Here is a 17,489-nt window from a genome sequence, read left to right on the forward strand (position 1 = left end):
GGGGGGTGAGACCTGTGCTTGGCTTTTAAAACGTGTTTCCATTGGGGGTTCAGGGAGCCCATGTGGAGGTTTTGTTGAGATTAGGAAAAGGCATCCCAGCTGGGCAGACTGATTAGGAAACATCACAATAATTATCAAAAGGCTGCATTTTCTCTAGGCTCTTGAAGGCGCTTGGAACAAGCCTCAGCTGGTGGACATCAAGCTGAATTTCAGATGCATTTCACCTGCAACCCCACCGCCTCAGCCAGGTGCCTCTGGGTAGAGTACACCCGAACAAGAGTATATGCAGACCTGTTCCTACCTTTGGACCCTCAGGGACCCTCAGTTCCCTGAGACACCATGAGAGAGCATGGGCTCCATGATCAACTAACACTGGGTCCGAACCCCTGCACCGCCTCTAGCTCTGTGTGTGCCCTTCCCCTCTCCTTTCTGGACCTCGGTTTATGTATCTCTAAAATGAGAATGGTAACAGCTCCTGTCCCACGACTTGGGGACGATTGAAGGGGATGTCATATGGGGCCCCTGAGGAGTGTTCCCTACATATTTGGGTCCAGATCCTGGCCTGCACCCTCCCGAGAGCCAGGTCTGGCCATCTCTCTTCCTGGGGCAGAGGAAGAACCCGGCTGAGGTCCGATGACTAGTGAGCCTGGCAGATGGCCTGAGGACTGGGGCTGGGGCAGCGTGTGACAGGAGCCCAGACCCAGCCTTCGGAGTCCTTGTTGTTTTGGAGGTCAGGGACCCCTTTGGGCATTTGATTGAAGCTATGGACTCTCTACCCAGAAAAAAATGCCTCTGCACACACACAGTTTTGGGTAGTATTTCAGGGGTTCATGAACACAGTAAATCCTATCCATGGACCCCCCAAAACTCCCACCCTACAGGCAGAGCCTCTGTTCTCCCTACCTCCAGAGGATGCATCAGGGCACTGGATTGTTCCACAGGACCAGAAGAGAAGAAGTAAGAAAACTGGCATCTAATTAGCTGACTTTACATGTATTAGCTCAACTAAGGCTCTCGGCAACCCTGAGGTATAGTAACTGATCCTCTATGACAGGTGAATAACCTGAGACTCAAAGAGACTAAGAGACTTGTCCAAGATCACACAGCTGGTGACAGGGCCAGGACTTGCTTCTGGTTTGTCTGATTTCAAAGCTATTCTACTAGTCAAGGCAGAGGCTTTTCCCTGTTGGGCAAATGACCTGGTTACACTTTTGCAGAGAGAAAGAAGGGCATCAAGGCCTGGTGTTTCTGCTCCTTCTGCATGCATGCATCCATCCACCTAGTCACCCTTCCACCTTCCAACCTGCTCATCCACCCATCCATCCATCCACCTACTAATCTAACTACCAACCTACTGATCCATCCTTCCATCCACTCATCCATCCATCCATCGACCTACCAACCTGCTCATTGATCCATCTACCAATTACAAATCCTCTGGACTCATGAATCCATCTCACTCACCCGTCTATCCATCTGTTCATCATTCATCCTTCCATTATACAACTACATTCTTTAGCACCTCCTCAGTGCTAATTTCTAGAGATAAAGATGAGAAGAAAGCATCATCTTTAAGCTTTTAAGAACTTCTGGTCTCCAAGGGAAGATGAGATACATAGTTGGATTATTTTCTCATCTGTGTCTTCCCCACCCTACCCCAGGGTGTCAGGAAAAGAAATGTGGGAAATGTGGCCTATTACATCCCCCTCTGGGTGATTCACTACTCGCATTATTAGCACATTAAAAGATCTGACAAGTCCTACAGTCAAGATCTCTTTTCAACCCTTTTCAACCACTATTACCCCAAATGACTTGTCTCTAGAACCTATTTTAAGAGGATTGCCTGTTAAAATCCCATGGAATGAGATTGTCTCAGAATAGAATTGGGGAAATGCTGATACACCAAGGAAGAAAGAACCAAGCGTCACTTAAAAAACAGAGTAGCATTGGATTATAACCCAAAGTATAAAATATATATTGAGTCCATACTGATATTAATAACTGACTGGATCAATAAACAAAAAGGGAGAATATACAAATCTCCTGTGCAGAAGAATCCCAAATAATTTATGTAGATACTCTGCCTTCAAGGAGGGGGAGCACAACTCCCCAGTGTTTCAGTCTAAAAATAAAATATGCAAAGAAGGGGAAAAGACACTTCACAGTGGAGGAGCCGGGCAAATGCTACCCTAGTCACGTTATCAAGATAAAGCTTGATAGTGACATCTCAAACTCATATAGTATGTACCCTTGATGGGATGAGAGTGGCACTTCACCTCTGTGGCTTCCTAAAATAATAACCTCAGTCCAGTTAAAAGAAAAATATCAGACAAATCCCAGTTAAGGTACATTCTACAAAATACCTGAACAGTACTCCTCAATATTGTCAAAGTCATCAAAAAAAAGAAAAAAAAAGAAAATCCGAGAAAGCATCGCAGCCAACAGGACGCTAAGAAGAAGTGATCACTGAATGCAATGGGGTATCCTGGGTGCGGTCCTGGAACAGAAAAAGGTTGTTAGGTAGAAACTAAAGAAATCAGAATAAAGAATGGGCTTTAGTGAATAAAAATGTATCGATATTAGTTCATTGGTGGTGACAAATCTAAGATGTTAATAACGGGGGAAACTGGGTGTGGGGCATATGGGAAATCTTTGTATTATGTGTGTAATCTTTCTGCAAGTCTTAAATTGTTCTGAGATGAAAAATTATTTAAAAAATAAGTAAATAGAGAAACAAGTGAAGAAACTTTAACAAGCGAAGTACAAGGCTTGGGGAATTCTGGTTAGGAGAAGAGGTCTGAAATCAGAGAAGGCTGAATTCTATACCTCACCTGCTGTGTGACTTTGAGCAAACTGGTTAAGCTTTCCGCGATTATTTCTTCATCTGTAAATGGGGATTTAAAAATGCCGTATTAGTTGATTTGGATTAAATGAGGCAGTGCATATAAAGTCCTAGGCACCCATCAACATCGTGGCACTGTTAGACTTACTACCTTGTTCTTTTTGGCAGGATCTAGGAAGGCTTCAGGGAATGGGAATACTGGCACCCACCGTTGGAGACCTGGTAAAATATGGGTTGGAAGCGGGAAATCAGTTTCCCCCAAAGCAGAGAGGTCCTTTCTTCCACCCTAGCTCCTACCCTTTGGTTCCAGAGCAGAGTTAAGGGGCCCGGGAGAGAGAGAGAGACCTCATAGATAGGCTCCTGACTTCTCACCCCAGATATGGCCCTGGCTTGCCCTTCCCTCTGCTAGGGTCTCAGGGCTAAGTAATCGCTAATTCCTCCCTGATGAAGCACCTGTATCTGTAAGCAAATGAGCTGGCAGGTGGCGGCCTGGATAAAATATGACCTGCTCAGCAGGGGATTTGCTTACCAGTCAGGAGGCAGCCCACCCTGCTGCCTGCAGCCTGGAGGCCTCCTGGATACAGCATAAATCACCGGTGCCCACAGGGCAGGCTAGAGGGCAGGGGGCACCAGGAAGAGTAAATGCCCCCTGCTCAGTCCCCAGCCTCAGGCTTATGGAGACGTTCTCAGTGGTTTATGGAAAAGAACTAGAACCAGAACTGGAAATCAGGAGACAAGGGTTCACTCTAGCTCCACTACAAACTTGCCGTGAAGCCTTGGGGGAGTCATTTTCCCCTTCCGGGCCTTAGTTCTCAACTCCAGTAAGAACTGTTCTTTCCCTGGGCACCTGGGTGGCTCAGTCAGTTAAGAGTCTGACTTCGGCTCAGGTCATGATCTCACGGTTCCTGGGTTTGAGTCCTGTGTCAGGCTCCGTGCTGACAGCTAGCTCAGAGCCTGGAGCCTGTTTTGGATTCTGTATCTCTCTCTCTGACCCTCCCCTGTTCATGCTGTCTCTGTCTCAGAAATAAATAAAACATTAAAAAATTGTTCTTTCCCTCATGGATTTGCTACAAAGACCATAGAAGAAACTGTAGGGAAATATACAATATTTGTTACAATCTTGATTATTATTATGTTGTCAGTACATTGCTCCCATGGAAACCCCTGGGTGCAGAGCTCAGGGGCTGATAAGTTTCCAGTGGGCTGGTAGCTTCAGGGAATTACCTTCAAGTCTATAGTATCTATGGACAGAAAACAGATCCGAGGCTTTTCCAAGGAGGCAGCATGATACATGGAAAACCAGAAGTTCCAGAGGCATCAGAACTTGGTTTGAATCCTACAGCTGTCACTCGTTAGCTGAAGGGACTTGGGGAAGTCACCTTTCCCCTTTGATCCTCAGTTACCTGATCTATAAAGCGGAATGAAGAATGTAATCTTTTAGGTTGCAGTTATAAGGTATAAACAAGATTGCATTCCACAGCGCCTGGCTCACACGTAGCTCCTTTATAGCTCCCTGATAAAGGCTAGTTCTTCGAGGCTGAGCCAGGCTTACAAATCAGATTTCCTAACTTTCTACTCAGCTCTTTGCTGAGACCTCAGAAAGCCTTGGGGGGAATCTCCAGGCCTCTGTGAGCTGCATCACTGCCCCTACCCCCAGCCCCCTGCCAGGAGACTTCGGCAACTTGGACCTGGACGACCCCTTGGGAAGTGCTCCAGCCCGGAGGCTGCGGGGACTGCATGATGAAGACAGAGCCGTTTGCTAATACCATGTGGCTGCTGTGACAGTCTGTTAATGCCATTTACAACGTGCTGTAATTATGTCTCACACATGCTGGCGGCCCAGCCAGCAGGAACATTCCCTGGGAGGGGCCTCGGAAAGATTCCTTTAGCGGGGTGGGGGGTTGGGCTTTCTCAGGAGACTGGGGGCTGGGGAGGGGGCGTTGGAAGCCACTCTGAAGGAACAGGAATTTCTCCCTTTGCCCAGACCTACTTGGCTGCCCTGGGCACCCGAGAAAGAGTTCACACCTGCTTGGACCGGTGGTTCCCATCCTGAATTGTTAGGGAAATTTGGGCAAGTCTCTGGGCCTCAGTATCCCCTTCTGTAAAAAAGGGGATGTGAGGAAAGATAAGAGCAGTTGTTCTTAACATTTTTTTGGTAGCATCTCCCTGGAAAAATGCACATACTCACATCCAATCACAATGCATCCTGCATTTTCATGGGGGTCATGGGCCACTGAAGTCATGATAAAGCACCGATGACCCCAGGCCTAGACTCTCAGTCTAAATCATTTCATGGACCTACTACCGATACATGTCAGCCTATTTCTCCACCCGGTTTGTGAGGTCACTATCTGCTGGACGTTGCTGCTTGCTGTTGGGGACACAGGTGTTCATGACAGTTAGCTGCCCACTCTAGACTGATCTCCTTATCATAAAGTGCCCAGAATTGTTTCTTAAGGGGTTCTGCCTTGAATTTAACGGGCCGGCTGGCTAATTTCTGTGCTGCCCAAACTGTGATATTCCAGGATCTTGCTAGCTGGCGGTCATTATCCTCGAAGTTTGGGAAAAAGAGCTCAGCTTTGGCGTTAGACAGGTCTGAGTTAGACTCCCTCCACACTTCTTTGCTGTCACACCACCAACTTCTCTGAGCCTCAGTTTCCCTTTCCAGGGAGTGGTCACGAGGGTTAAATGCATCAATGCCCCTCAGGTGCCTAGTGCAGAATAAGCACCCAACTCATGCCAGTACTGCTCCCACTGCTTCCCCCCCCACCCCCCCCACCCCCCACATACACACCACCACAGTGAGCTCAGATCTCCCTCTTCCTCTTTGGAGGGAGCTGAGAAGGAGTCTTGGGGAAAAGCTCTCGGGAACGGAGAAGCCTATTTCCAAGTCATTAGTCCCCCAGTGTCGGGCTGCAGGATGGATTTTGATCAAGAGCGGGGTGACATTTGGCAAAAGTTGCTGATGAGGGATTGAATGATTAATCGTCATGACAACCGGGCTGGAGTAATGACAGGGATGCGATGGCACCCGAGTTAAACACAAAGCGGCCCCGCGAGCCGGGGCGGTAAATTACTAGGCATGTCACCGCTGCGCTTTTGGAGAAAGCGGCCGTGCGTTCCTAATGAGAGGTTAACTGTGTCCCCAAAGTAATTACAGCCGATTGAAGAGGTGGCTGGTAATTAGAGGATTAGCGGTGATGAGGCTCACCTGCATGGTTGCCATGGTGATGGAGGGTGGGTGGGGTGGAGAGGGAAGGGGGGTCCAGACTCCTCCCCAAGGCAGGTGCCAGAGACCTCTCTAGTTGCTCCAGCCTTGGTGCCCACGACCAAGGGGACAGGCTCTGGAGAGCCTGTGGGCAAGCACCAAGGTTCTGCCTCTGGTGGCGGGGCCTCAGTCTTCCCAATCTGTAAAATGAGAGCTTGAACCCATTCAAGAGCATGCAATAACAAAGCTGGAATTCTGGAACATGCTGATCTAGTCAAGTGAGATCTCTTTCAAACTCCAAATAGTCTTCAATTTGCCACCCTCGTCCCAAGCCTGGCACTGCCGGGGCCCAGGAAACCACACACAAATTCTACTCCTTGGCTGAGTGACTCAAAGTCAAAGTCTGAGCATAAGCTTCCATTTCCTCATCTCTAAAATGGGGAGGATAATAATGGTACTTACTCCCAAGGGTTGTCTGGAGAATGCAGTGAAATCATAATTGCTGAGCCCTTATGAAAATGCCTGGCCACCACAAGAACTCTGTAAATGCTAGTGGTTATGGTCACCTTTACAAATACCCCTTCTTTCTGCAGAACTGGGGTAGCTGGGGGCAGGGAGGGGGCAGGGGCCTCAATGTTTGGCTGGGGGATGGGCTGAGTCCTCCCACACGTGATAGGAGACAGGAACTCCAGGTGAAGGCACTAGGCACCCACTTTGTGCTCACATGCTGTGTGTCCTTGGTCAAGTCTCTTTGCTTCTCTGAGCTTCCTGATTCCTGCCTGCCTGCCTGTTCTGTTGGAAAAATGAATGAAATGCTGGATTTGTGGTGCACTTAGTATATGCCAGACCTTCACATGGTACTACTTCATAACTATCATTTAATTCGATCCTCCCCATAATCCATAAAATGATTATTTTACCCCTTTTTAAAAATATTTTTTGGGGCACCTGGGTGGCTTAGTCGGTTAAGCGTCCGACTTTCGCTTAGGTCACGATCTCGCGGTTCGTGGGTTCGGGCCCCGCGTCGGGCTCTGTGCTGACTGCCGGCTCAGAGCCTGGAGCCTGTTTCAGTCTGTGACTCCCTCTCTCTCTGACCCTCCCCTGCTCACGCTGTCTCTCTCTCTCTCTCTCTCCTAGAAATAAATAAGACACTAAAAAAAATAAGAAAGTTTAAAAATAGTTTTTATTTGTAAGTAATCTCTATACCCAACGTGGGGCTAGAACTTAAAACCCCGAGATCAAGAGTCACATGCTCTACTGGCTGAGCCAGCCAGGCACCCCTATTTTGCCCAGTTTTTAAAAATGTGTATTTATTTATTCTTGAGAGAGAGCGAGCGAGCACACGTAGGGGTAGAAAGAGAGGGAGAGAGAAAATCCTAGGCAGGCTCTGCCCTGCCAGGACCCACCCCCACGCAGGGCTCAAACTCAGCAAGTGTGAGATCATAAACTGAGCCGACACCCGAGTGGAGGCTCAGCTCACCGAGCCATCCCTGCCCATTTTTGAGAGGAAAAAACAAAGGTCCAGGGAAGTGAAGTGACTAGCCCGGACACACACAGCTGGAGTGAAAAAGCCTCAATTTCTTCCGCTTTCTACCACACGAGAAAGCCTCTTTACATCCCAAGGCGAGGCCGGGAGCACCACCTCCATCTGAGGGGCTGGGCAGAGGCGGGCCTTGAAGAAAAGTCAGTCTGGGATTGGCCTGGGCTGTCATGACATCATGAGGGCGGGGCTATTGCCAAGCAGGGCCTGTGGGCGGCAGCTGTGGCTACTGGTGCTGTCTGCGCCCCAGGGTCTGGATTGAGATGCCGAGGGGTGAGGATGGTCCCCAAACTGGTCCCTGGGCACAGGCCTCAGTGAACCACTGAGCACAGTGGCTTAATTATTCCATCCATAAATGATAAGCCTCGTTCATTTCCAGGCCTTCATGACAAATTTATGGCCTTATTTAATGTGCTGGCTGCTGACCTTCCCTGGAATGGTAGAGACACCAGGGTAGGGTGGGGGTGGCTTCCTGGAGGGGGCGGTGGGAAACTTGCCCCACCTGCTGGCCTCATGTCCCCTCCTGTCACTGGCAGGAGCGACCGAGGCCTCTGGCCTGTTGCAGTTTGCAAACTCATTTTCCTCTGCGTTGCTTCTCTGGGGAGGAGCTGGAGTGTGAGCTGAGGGTAGGGCCTCTGAACTCAGACAGGTGCTGGTTCGAGTCCCATCTGCTCCTTTTGAGCTGTATGACTTTAAGCATGTAAGCGTCTTTGTCTCAGCCTCCTGGACGAGGTAAAACAGCTGCAAGTGTTTTAAATACTTTGTGTGTAGTAAATACTCAATATGGGCTAGTGGTTACTGCTGTCCTGGGGTTTTCACATCGGGTTTTATCTCTTTATCCTTTGGAGCCACTGCTTGGGCCCAAGGACCCTGGATCGGACCACATCCTAAAGTAGAAACATACGCAGATTTGGCCACTGGGCCCTGCTCTGAGCAGAGAAGGCTGCAGAGATGGCTGGCTGCGTGAGCCCAGCCCTGAACAACCACGAGCCTGGCTCGGGCCTTTGGTCTCACCTCCAACTCTGAGCTGGCCTCCCGAAGTTTAGACCTTTGTCACAGGGCTGGCCAGCATACTAGTCATACTTGCCACGGGCCAGACGCTCCAGTATGACCGAGGAATGGCAGAATCACCCTTTTTGGCCAGTTTCTGGAACCTGCACGAGGTCCTCCAGCCTAGATGGCTGACAGCCTCTGAGTGGGGCACGGGAGCAGCTCACAGAACCACAGGACCTATGTGCCAACCGGGAGCTCAGAGAGCACCTCCTCCGGTCTCACACTTCATAGATGAAGATGCTTATAACATGAACACCAGCTATTAAGTGCTTACTGTATACCAGGCACCGCGGTCATCGCCTGCCATCTATGTGTCTCATTTGGTCCTCACCACAACCAAATAGGGTCCGAGTATGACTTACTTCATTTACAAAGGAGGGATACAGAGGCCCAGAGAAGTATAGAGCTCGGAGGCGGCAACACAGTACCACCTGCCGTCAGGTCCAGAACCTTCCCGCGTGGACGCATCACGAGTATTTGTGTGTTCTTACATGGGTGGCCGTGCCAGTCTAAGGAGACGTGCATGCCACCTACATGCGCATATCATACCTGGGCATGTCATTCGTGGAGTGTGTGTCCTGACTCCCTGTCCAGTGCTCTTCCACCCCTAGCTGGTGCCATTCAACAAAGAGCTGGCTGAAATGGAACCTCTCAGCGTGGGTGTGCCTGGCTTCCCACAGTCTTAGGGAATGAGTCTAATTTGCATACTTATTTGCATGCCAGCGCAGTCACTCACGCAGCAGGGCCCATCTTGGGCAGGGAAGGCCTGTGTTATTGATTCCTACACTGCCTGTAACTCTGCTGTCAGCCATCCATCCAAGGTGCAGTTTCTACAAGCTCATTTCTATCGTTACCCCCATTGCATAGATCACGAAACTGAGGTTTAGAATTCCTGGGTCAAGGTCATGCTGCTGGCAAGTGGCAGAGCGGAGGTCTGATGCTTGGTTACAGGAGGTATATCCAGTGGTCCTTCCCCAGTCCCGCCCTGCCTGCAGGCTTGGGGTGGACATGGGGCAGTGAGCGGTCGGGAGGGCCTTCAGGGAGAAACTATGGAGCCCTGGAAGGTTCCCGTGTGTGTGTGTGTGTGTGTATTATGAGTGTATGGGTATAGAATGGTGCGTTTCATCATCCAGCAAGAAAATGCCTCAGTTTCTCATGTGACAGGTGCATAAATAACAGTAATAATAATGGCACGGCAAACACGTATTTAGTGCTTATGATGCACTATGCGTTCTATTAATTTGTCCTCACAATGATTCCAAGGGGTGGTAACATTATTGTTCCCGTTTTATATATGGGGAAACAGGAGCCTGGAGAGGTGATGTGACTTGCTCAAGGTCACACAGCTGGTAAGTGGCAGAGCTGGGATTCAAACCCAGGCCATTTGGGCCCCTGGTTCATGGATCCAACCATACCACTCTCAGGATGTGCTGCCCCCAGTGCGGCCGGACATGTGACGGTGCGCCTGTGTCCTGGCTTGGGCTGCCACGGTAACACACTGTAGACTGGGTGGCTTAAATGACAGAAATTTCTTTCCTCACCATTTAGAGTCCAGGAAGTTCAAGATCAAGGTGCTAGCTGATTCAGTGTCTGATGAGAGCTCTCTGCCTGGCCTGTAGACAACTGGCTTCTTACTGTGGACTCACATGGTCTTTCGTTGGCTCACATGCATGGAGACCTCTGATTCTGAGTCAGAGCTCTGATTCTGGTATGTCTTCTAATAAGGGCACATTCCCTTCATGACAGTCACACCTTTGTGACCACATTTAGCCCTTAATACCTCTCATAGGTACCATCTCTAAATACCATCACATTTGGAGTTAGAGCTCCAACATACGGATTTGGGGTGGGGGAGACACAAACATTCAGTCCATAGCAGTATGTATGCTGCACACAGGTGCACACGTGCATGCATGAGTGTGTGTACACATGGATGTGTTTGCGTTTCCATGTGCGTGTTCATATGAACACATACCTGTGGTATGTGAAGATGTAGACGGATGTACATGTGAATGTGTGGCCTGCACATACGTGTATCTGAGTGTGTGTACGTGGGTACACAGAGGTCGGGAGACTTCATCCCAGGTCAGTCCCTCTGCCCTTTAGTCCAACAGCCCTGTGAAAGCTGGAGTCACATAAAGGGGGCTAGGGTGGGGCTTCAGGTAGCTAGGGCCTCGGAGATTGCTCCCTGGATCAGTGGGGGAGGGAACTCCCCAGCTCCTCACGCTCATCGCCCTGGCCTCCAGGAGACATTAATAATAGATCAGCAAATTCCAAATGTAAATAGGGCAATCAGGCCCGAAAACACAGACATTCATCACCCAGATACAAATTACGCCGCCGGCCCTGATGTAATTACCGGAGTTCGGCTCGATTCATCGAGCCGCCCCACCCTGGGCCCCGGCGAGTTGCTTTGTGCTGGTGTTCTCCCCGCTGAAGCTGCTCACCCACCTGACCCCAGAGGGTCTCTCTGGCCACAGCCAAGCGTCTCCAGCTGTCTTAAGCAGGCATGAAGACAGAAAACCCCTGAGATTCTTGGGCTTTGATGTCAGAGCTCTATAGGTCGTGGGGCAAACACTAATATGTCAGAGGCCTGCTTCTGGCTCCCGTTTTGAAAAACCTTGCTGTGTGACCCCGGGCAAGTCAGTCACCCTTTCTGAGTCTCAGTTTCCTTTTCTATCCAAAGAAGCGAACAATACAAAACAATACCGCTTAGGGCTCTGGAGTCAGAAGGACCAGTTTCAGTCCCACCCCATAGGTTTTGAGTTGAGAGACCTTGGGCAAGTTTCTTCCCTACTCCAAACCTCAACTTCTTCATCTGTAAAATGGGTATAATAATGCCTATCGCATAGCATTATTCTGAGGAAAGAATGAAGTAAATTTTTCTTTTAACTGGTGAATTTAACTCATTCACATTTATTGTGATTATACTATAATATCACACATAAAATATATATCACCAATATATAAATACATTCAAAAATCTACATCTACATAGAGTGATCATATAATTACATGTTTTATGGTGGTTCTCTTTCTTGTCACATTTGTTGTGTTTCCTATTTATTAGTCTTCCTTATGTTTCCTTTTTCCCCATGGCTATTGTATTAGTTATCTATTACTCCCAAACTTAGTGGCTTACCACAAAAACCATTTAGATTTTTTTAAATGTTTATTTATATTTGAGAGAGAGAGAGAGAGACAGAGCATGAGAGAGGGAGGGGCAGAGAAAGACAGAGACAGAATCTGAAGCAGGCTCCAGGCTCCAAGCTGTCAGCACAGAGCCCGACGGGGGGGCTCAAACTCATGAACCGTGGGATCATGTCCTGAGTTGAAGTCGGGTGCTCAACCAACTGAGCATCCACAATAACCATTTAAGAATCTCATAGTTGGGGCACCTGGGTGGCTCAGTCGGTGAAGCGTCTGACTTCGGCTCAGGTCATGATCTCAGTCTGTGAGTTCGAGCCCCACGTCAGGCTCTATGCTAACAGCTCGGAGCCTGGAGCCTGCTTCGGATTCTGTGTTTCATTCTCTCTCTGCCTCTCCCCCACTGTGCTCTGTCTCTCAAAAATAAATAAATGTAAAAAATTAAAAAAAAAAAAGAATCTCATGGTTGCCGTGGAGTGGCTTAGGGTGGTTCAGGTTCAGGGTCTCTTCATGAGGTTGCAGCTGTGATGTTGGCCAAGGTTATGGTCTCATCCAAAGCCTTGATTGGACTGGAGTTTCCACTCCCCAAGGTAGGTCCTCAGTTCCTACCTGCACGGATCTCCCTGTAGGACTGCTCGAGTGTCCCCCTGACATGGGGACTGGCTTCCCCTGGAGCGAGTGAACTAAGAAAGCAAGGCAAAGGTTGTAATATCTTTAATGACTGAGCCTCAGAAGTCACTAGCTGTCACTTCAGCAATGTTGGTTACACAGGCCATTCCCTTCATGTGGGAGGGAACTGCAAACAGGTGGATACCAGGATGCAGGGATCACTGGGGGCCACCTTGCAGCCTGGGTACCGCACCTGCCTGTGTTGGATTGAACGACAGTGTATGCAAAGCTCTCAGTCTGTGTAGCGGGAGAAATTCATTAATCCCTATGATCCCAATGCCCAGCACAGTTCCTGGCATGGACTAGGCATCAACAAATAATGTGATGGCAAGGAAAAGGCTGTAGCAGAATCTGGTACCCTCTCCCCAGAGCCGTTTCCTAGAGGCCAGCAGGCCAGCAGCCACTTGAACCCACATCCATTCTTGCCACTGTCCAGGCTTTGGCTCAGGGCGTGCTGAGAGCTCCTGCCTTCTCTGAAGCAGGGAGGAGAGTCTAGACCAAAGGCAGTTTCCAGGCCCGTCTCGTCCCAACTTTACATTGATCAGTAATTAAACGCAGCCTCCAATTACTATAACGTTTGGCGAGGCACCAAGCTCGCGTGAAACCTTGCAATAAACATCTGCTTTATAAATTGCCTCTCAGTGCAGTGCACCAGCAGGGTTCTTGGGGGGTTGGGGAGAGAGCAGAGCTGGGAAAGGGAGGAGGAGAGGTTAGGGAGGGAGAAGCTGGCCTTCCAGGTGGGGGGAGTGAGGGCCCAATCATTCCTCTATGGAAGGCTCCCTCACCACCCTCCAAGGTGGGGGCCCTGAATTTAACCTGGAACTGGGGAATCCTTGTCTCCTGAGACTGTGTCAAAAGCTGCACACATATCTAATGCAAATTACTTTTCTGTTGCTTTTTCTTTTTCCAAAACCCATAACATCCCACTCACCTGTCATTTACATTTAGAGGGAGAAACATAGAGATTTATTAGCTCTACTAGCAGCCTCTGTCGGCGGTGAGATATTCTCTAGGCTCCAGAGAAAGAGGAGGGTCAATGGTTTCTTATCGCGGTCCTGGAGCCCCACCCCCACTATACACACTGTCCCCTGAGCTGGAAAGGGCTCTGTGCAGCCCCACTCTGTCTCCTTCAGGGTCTTGCTTACAGAGACGACAAGGGAGGGGGGGAAACCCAGGATCAGAGGTCCGATGGAACTGGGCCGAGCGCTGGCTCAGCTCACCTGAGCTTGGGGCAAATGACTTTGCCTCTTGGGGCCTCCGTTTCTGCCCCTGTGAAATGGTCATAAAACCCACGGATGTTTGGGAGGATAAAGGGAGCCTTGGAAGTGGGATAGGGCAGGAGCTCCCAGGCCAGACAGGCTTGCTCCTTGGGTGCGACCTTTTTGTTTTCAGCCTCTTCTGAAGATGGGAAGGGGAGCGTGTCAGCTCACAGAGGTGCTACGAGGCCTCAGTCGGGTTTGCAACACATTGGCACTTAATGCCAGCTCTTGTTGCAGGTGCTGTCGGTAGGCTCGATGGATAGAGATCTGCTCCTGTTTCAGAGAGAAAGGATTCCCTGGGCCCCCTGGGCTCCCCTCCCTTGCCTGTTCTCCACCCTCTCTTGCACCCCTTGGAGCCTATGCTCTGCCCGTTGCCTGATGCACCAGATGTGGGCTCTCCAGGGAAGATGATTTGATTGATCTGCTGTCCCCATCACTGGCACCCTATCTGCTCCCCAGCGAGCTTGTTTGCTCCCCCAGCACTGGAGGAAACGAGGACTTCCAGTAGGTGGGGATGAGGATGAAAGGGAGGACTGTCTGAGGCCAAACTGCCTGCCTGGGGAACCCTAATAAGCGCCCAGCGCAGCTGAAAGGAAATGAGACATCACATGTGCCCCACGCTTAGCTGCTCACATTATTACCATTATGATCTGAAACCCCACCTGGGAGGTGTGGCGTGTGCTCCTCTCCCTTACTCCGCCCACCTTGGCCAGGTAAGAATGAGGCAGGGTGAGTTGGGCCACCTCCCATCTCTCCACCCAGCAGAGCTGCCGAAACACCTGAGTCCACCTTTAGCGTTCTCACCAACGCCTGATCTTTTTCTCTTTCAATTTTCTTTAATGTTTATTTATTTTTGAGAGAGAGACAGAGTGTGAGTGGGCAAGGGACAGAGAGAGAGGGAGACATACAGAATCAGAAGCAGGCTCCAGGCTCCGAGCTGTCAGCACAGAGCACAACGCAGGGCTTGAACTCATGAAATAGGAGATCATGACCTGAGCTGAAGTCAGACACTTAATTGACTAAGCCACGCAGGCTCCCCTGACACTTGCTCTTTTTAAAAAATGAAAGGAGCCCCCAGAAGGCTAGCCGAAGGAGTCCCCTCTACCTTTAGCAAGAAATCATTTATGAAAAGACCTTAGAGTTAGTGGGGATGTTCGTCCTAAGGCTGGGGTCATGGTAAATATTTGATGAATGAATACATGAGTGAGTGAAGGCTCAGCTCCGTCTGGCACTGGCATTACTCTCTGGATGTTCACTGCACAGGAGTCCAGCCTCATTGCAAACTCTTTCCCGACATGCGAAGCTCATTGCGTAGAGGGCAGCCTGGTCCATCTCTAGACAGCTGCATGCACTGAAACATTCCGTAGGCTGAGCTCAAACTCACTTTGCTAAAACTTCTCTAGGGATCGCCCTGCTCTTGCAGTGTGGCTCGGAGGTCAAAATCCTAAATCACAGACAAGCAGTTGCCAATAGGTTTTGGAAAAGCTTGCCAGGCCATGTCAGGATATTTATCAATGAAACCGACATGGCAGAGGAAGTATCATTCCTGTAAAGCTGTCAGCCCAACTGCAGGTGCTCCTAAGAGTAGGAATGTAGCAGAATTGTAACAAGAGCTCACCCAAGCCAGGTGCCAGGCACTGTTTAAATGCTTTCCCGTGTATTGACTCATCTACTACTCATAGCGCTCCGGGGAGGTGGGTGCTAGGCAACAGAGACTCAGAGAGGTCAAGTGACTTGCCCCAGATCCCACAGCTGCAGAGCTATCAGAGCATCTTGCTCCAGAGTCTGGGCACCTAAGCGTCGCACAAAATTCCTGCGATATTTACCTGTGAATCAGGATTTTCTTGATATTGGGCAACCCAAACCAGCTGCAGAAATAAATTGGATGCAGGGTTGATACAAGACAGCGGCTGTCATCCCTCACTCCTGATTTCAAATGTTTATGTCTGTCAAAGCAGCTTCATTGTTCTTCCTAACTGGCTTTATGAATAAATATATTATATCATTTACCCCATTTGTGGTTGTGACAGAAAATCCAGCTAGCTGGAGCGTAACGGCTCCGGCAACGAAAAACTCCAGGGGTGGTGCTGGCTTCAGGCACAGCATGATTCAGGGGCTCCTGTGGTGTCACCAAGGCTCAAGTTTTTGCCATCTCTCAGACTTTCACAGTACTGGCTTTGTTCTTAGACTGACAGTGGGTGAGCTCTGGCGGCTCTACCCTTGCCCTGCCTCCACCTTAGGCTCAAAACCAGAAGAAAAAGGACCTTCTCTCCCTCTCCAGGCCACAAGCCTGATTGGCTCATACTGGTCACAGTCTGGTCCCTGAACCCTTCCTTGGGGCATTGGGTCCATGACTGCCTCTGGTGTGGGAGGCAGTCAAGGGGGTGGATACACAATCCCTTCAAAGCAAGATTGGGGTATTGTCACCAAAAGAAGGAGATAGGATGCTACAAACAACCGCTGGGTATACACGTCACACTTTGGATGCTGCTAAGATGTTCTGGCTCCCGTTTCGTACATACTGGGTTCCCGCTTGAGATTTTTTCAGTGAATTACATACCTAAAGACCATTTGAAGGACCACTGGCCTATAACATTTTAAATAGCTTCATAGGGTCTTTAACAAGGACGGGCATTAATTTACCAACTGGGACGGCGTGTGAGAGTTTACCACCTCTCTATGGGCTAATAACCATTATCATGATAAAGTTACTGTTCACTGCACCACGTACTCTGCGCATACTATTAATACCCAATATTGCTGCAGGAAGCTCACACTCAGGTTAAGTGACTTGCCTAATATCACTCAGCTGGTAAAGGAAAGATTGAGAACAAGAGCCAAGTCAGCCTGACACCAAAGCCCATATTTTTTTGGTTAAAAAATTTATAATTTTGTATGTATAGATATAGTGGTTGTTGTAGGGGAAAAAAAACCCAACTCAAACAATAGGGAAGGATATAAAGGAGATAATTAAACTAACTCCCTACACTGAACATTTTAAAAGATTTTAAACTGAGGGGCTGGGTGGCTCCCTCGGTTGTGCTCCGGCTTTGGTTCAGGTCATGATCTCGAGGTTCGTGAGTTCAAGCCCCATGTCGGGCTCCACGATGACTGCCCCTCCCCTGCTTGTGCACACGCGCACTCTCTTTCTCTCAAAGTAAATAAACTTCAAAAAAGATTTTAAACTTTTAAAATTGTAAGAGTCAGTGGTGCCTGGACGGCTTAGTTGGTTAGGCATCTGACTCTTGGTTTTGGCTCAGGTCATGATCTCATGGTTGGTGAGTTCGAGCCCCATGTTGGGCTCTATGCTGGCAGTGCGGAGCCTGTTTGGGATTCTCTCTCTCCCTCTCTCTCTCTGCCCCTCCCCTACTTGTGCTGTTTCTGTGTCTCTCAAAATAAATAATAAAAAATAAATAAAATTATGAGTCATACCACACACAGTACAAAGTAAATGAAACTGGCACATCAATATGTGAAATGAAACCCAAAAGCAGTCTCCATCTCCCATTCTTCAATCTCGCTTTCTGGAGAGAATCACTGTGAATCGATGCTTGTGTAGCTCTTTCCACATTTTTCATGCACATCAAACACATCTATGCTTCCCTTTACGTAAATGGCAGCACACTAGAAATTGTCCTGTGATTTGTTTTTTCCACTCTGTCATAGCTCACATACCTTCTTCTTTACTGGTCCACACAGAACTAGCTCATTCTTTTCCCCAGCTGTGTAGTACTCCACTTAAATGACTGCAGTATAATTTACATTTAACCA

Source organism: Crocuta crocuta, unplaced genomic scaffold (genome assembly GCF_008692635.1).
Source record: "Crocuta crocuta isolate KB4526 unplaced genomic scaffold, BGI_CrCroc_1.0 scaffold339, whole genome shotgun sequence".
NCBI classification, from domain to species: Eukaryota; Metazoa; Chordata; class Mammalia; order Carnivora; family Hyaenidae; genus Crocuta; species Crocuta crocuta.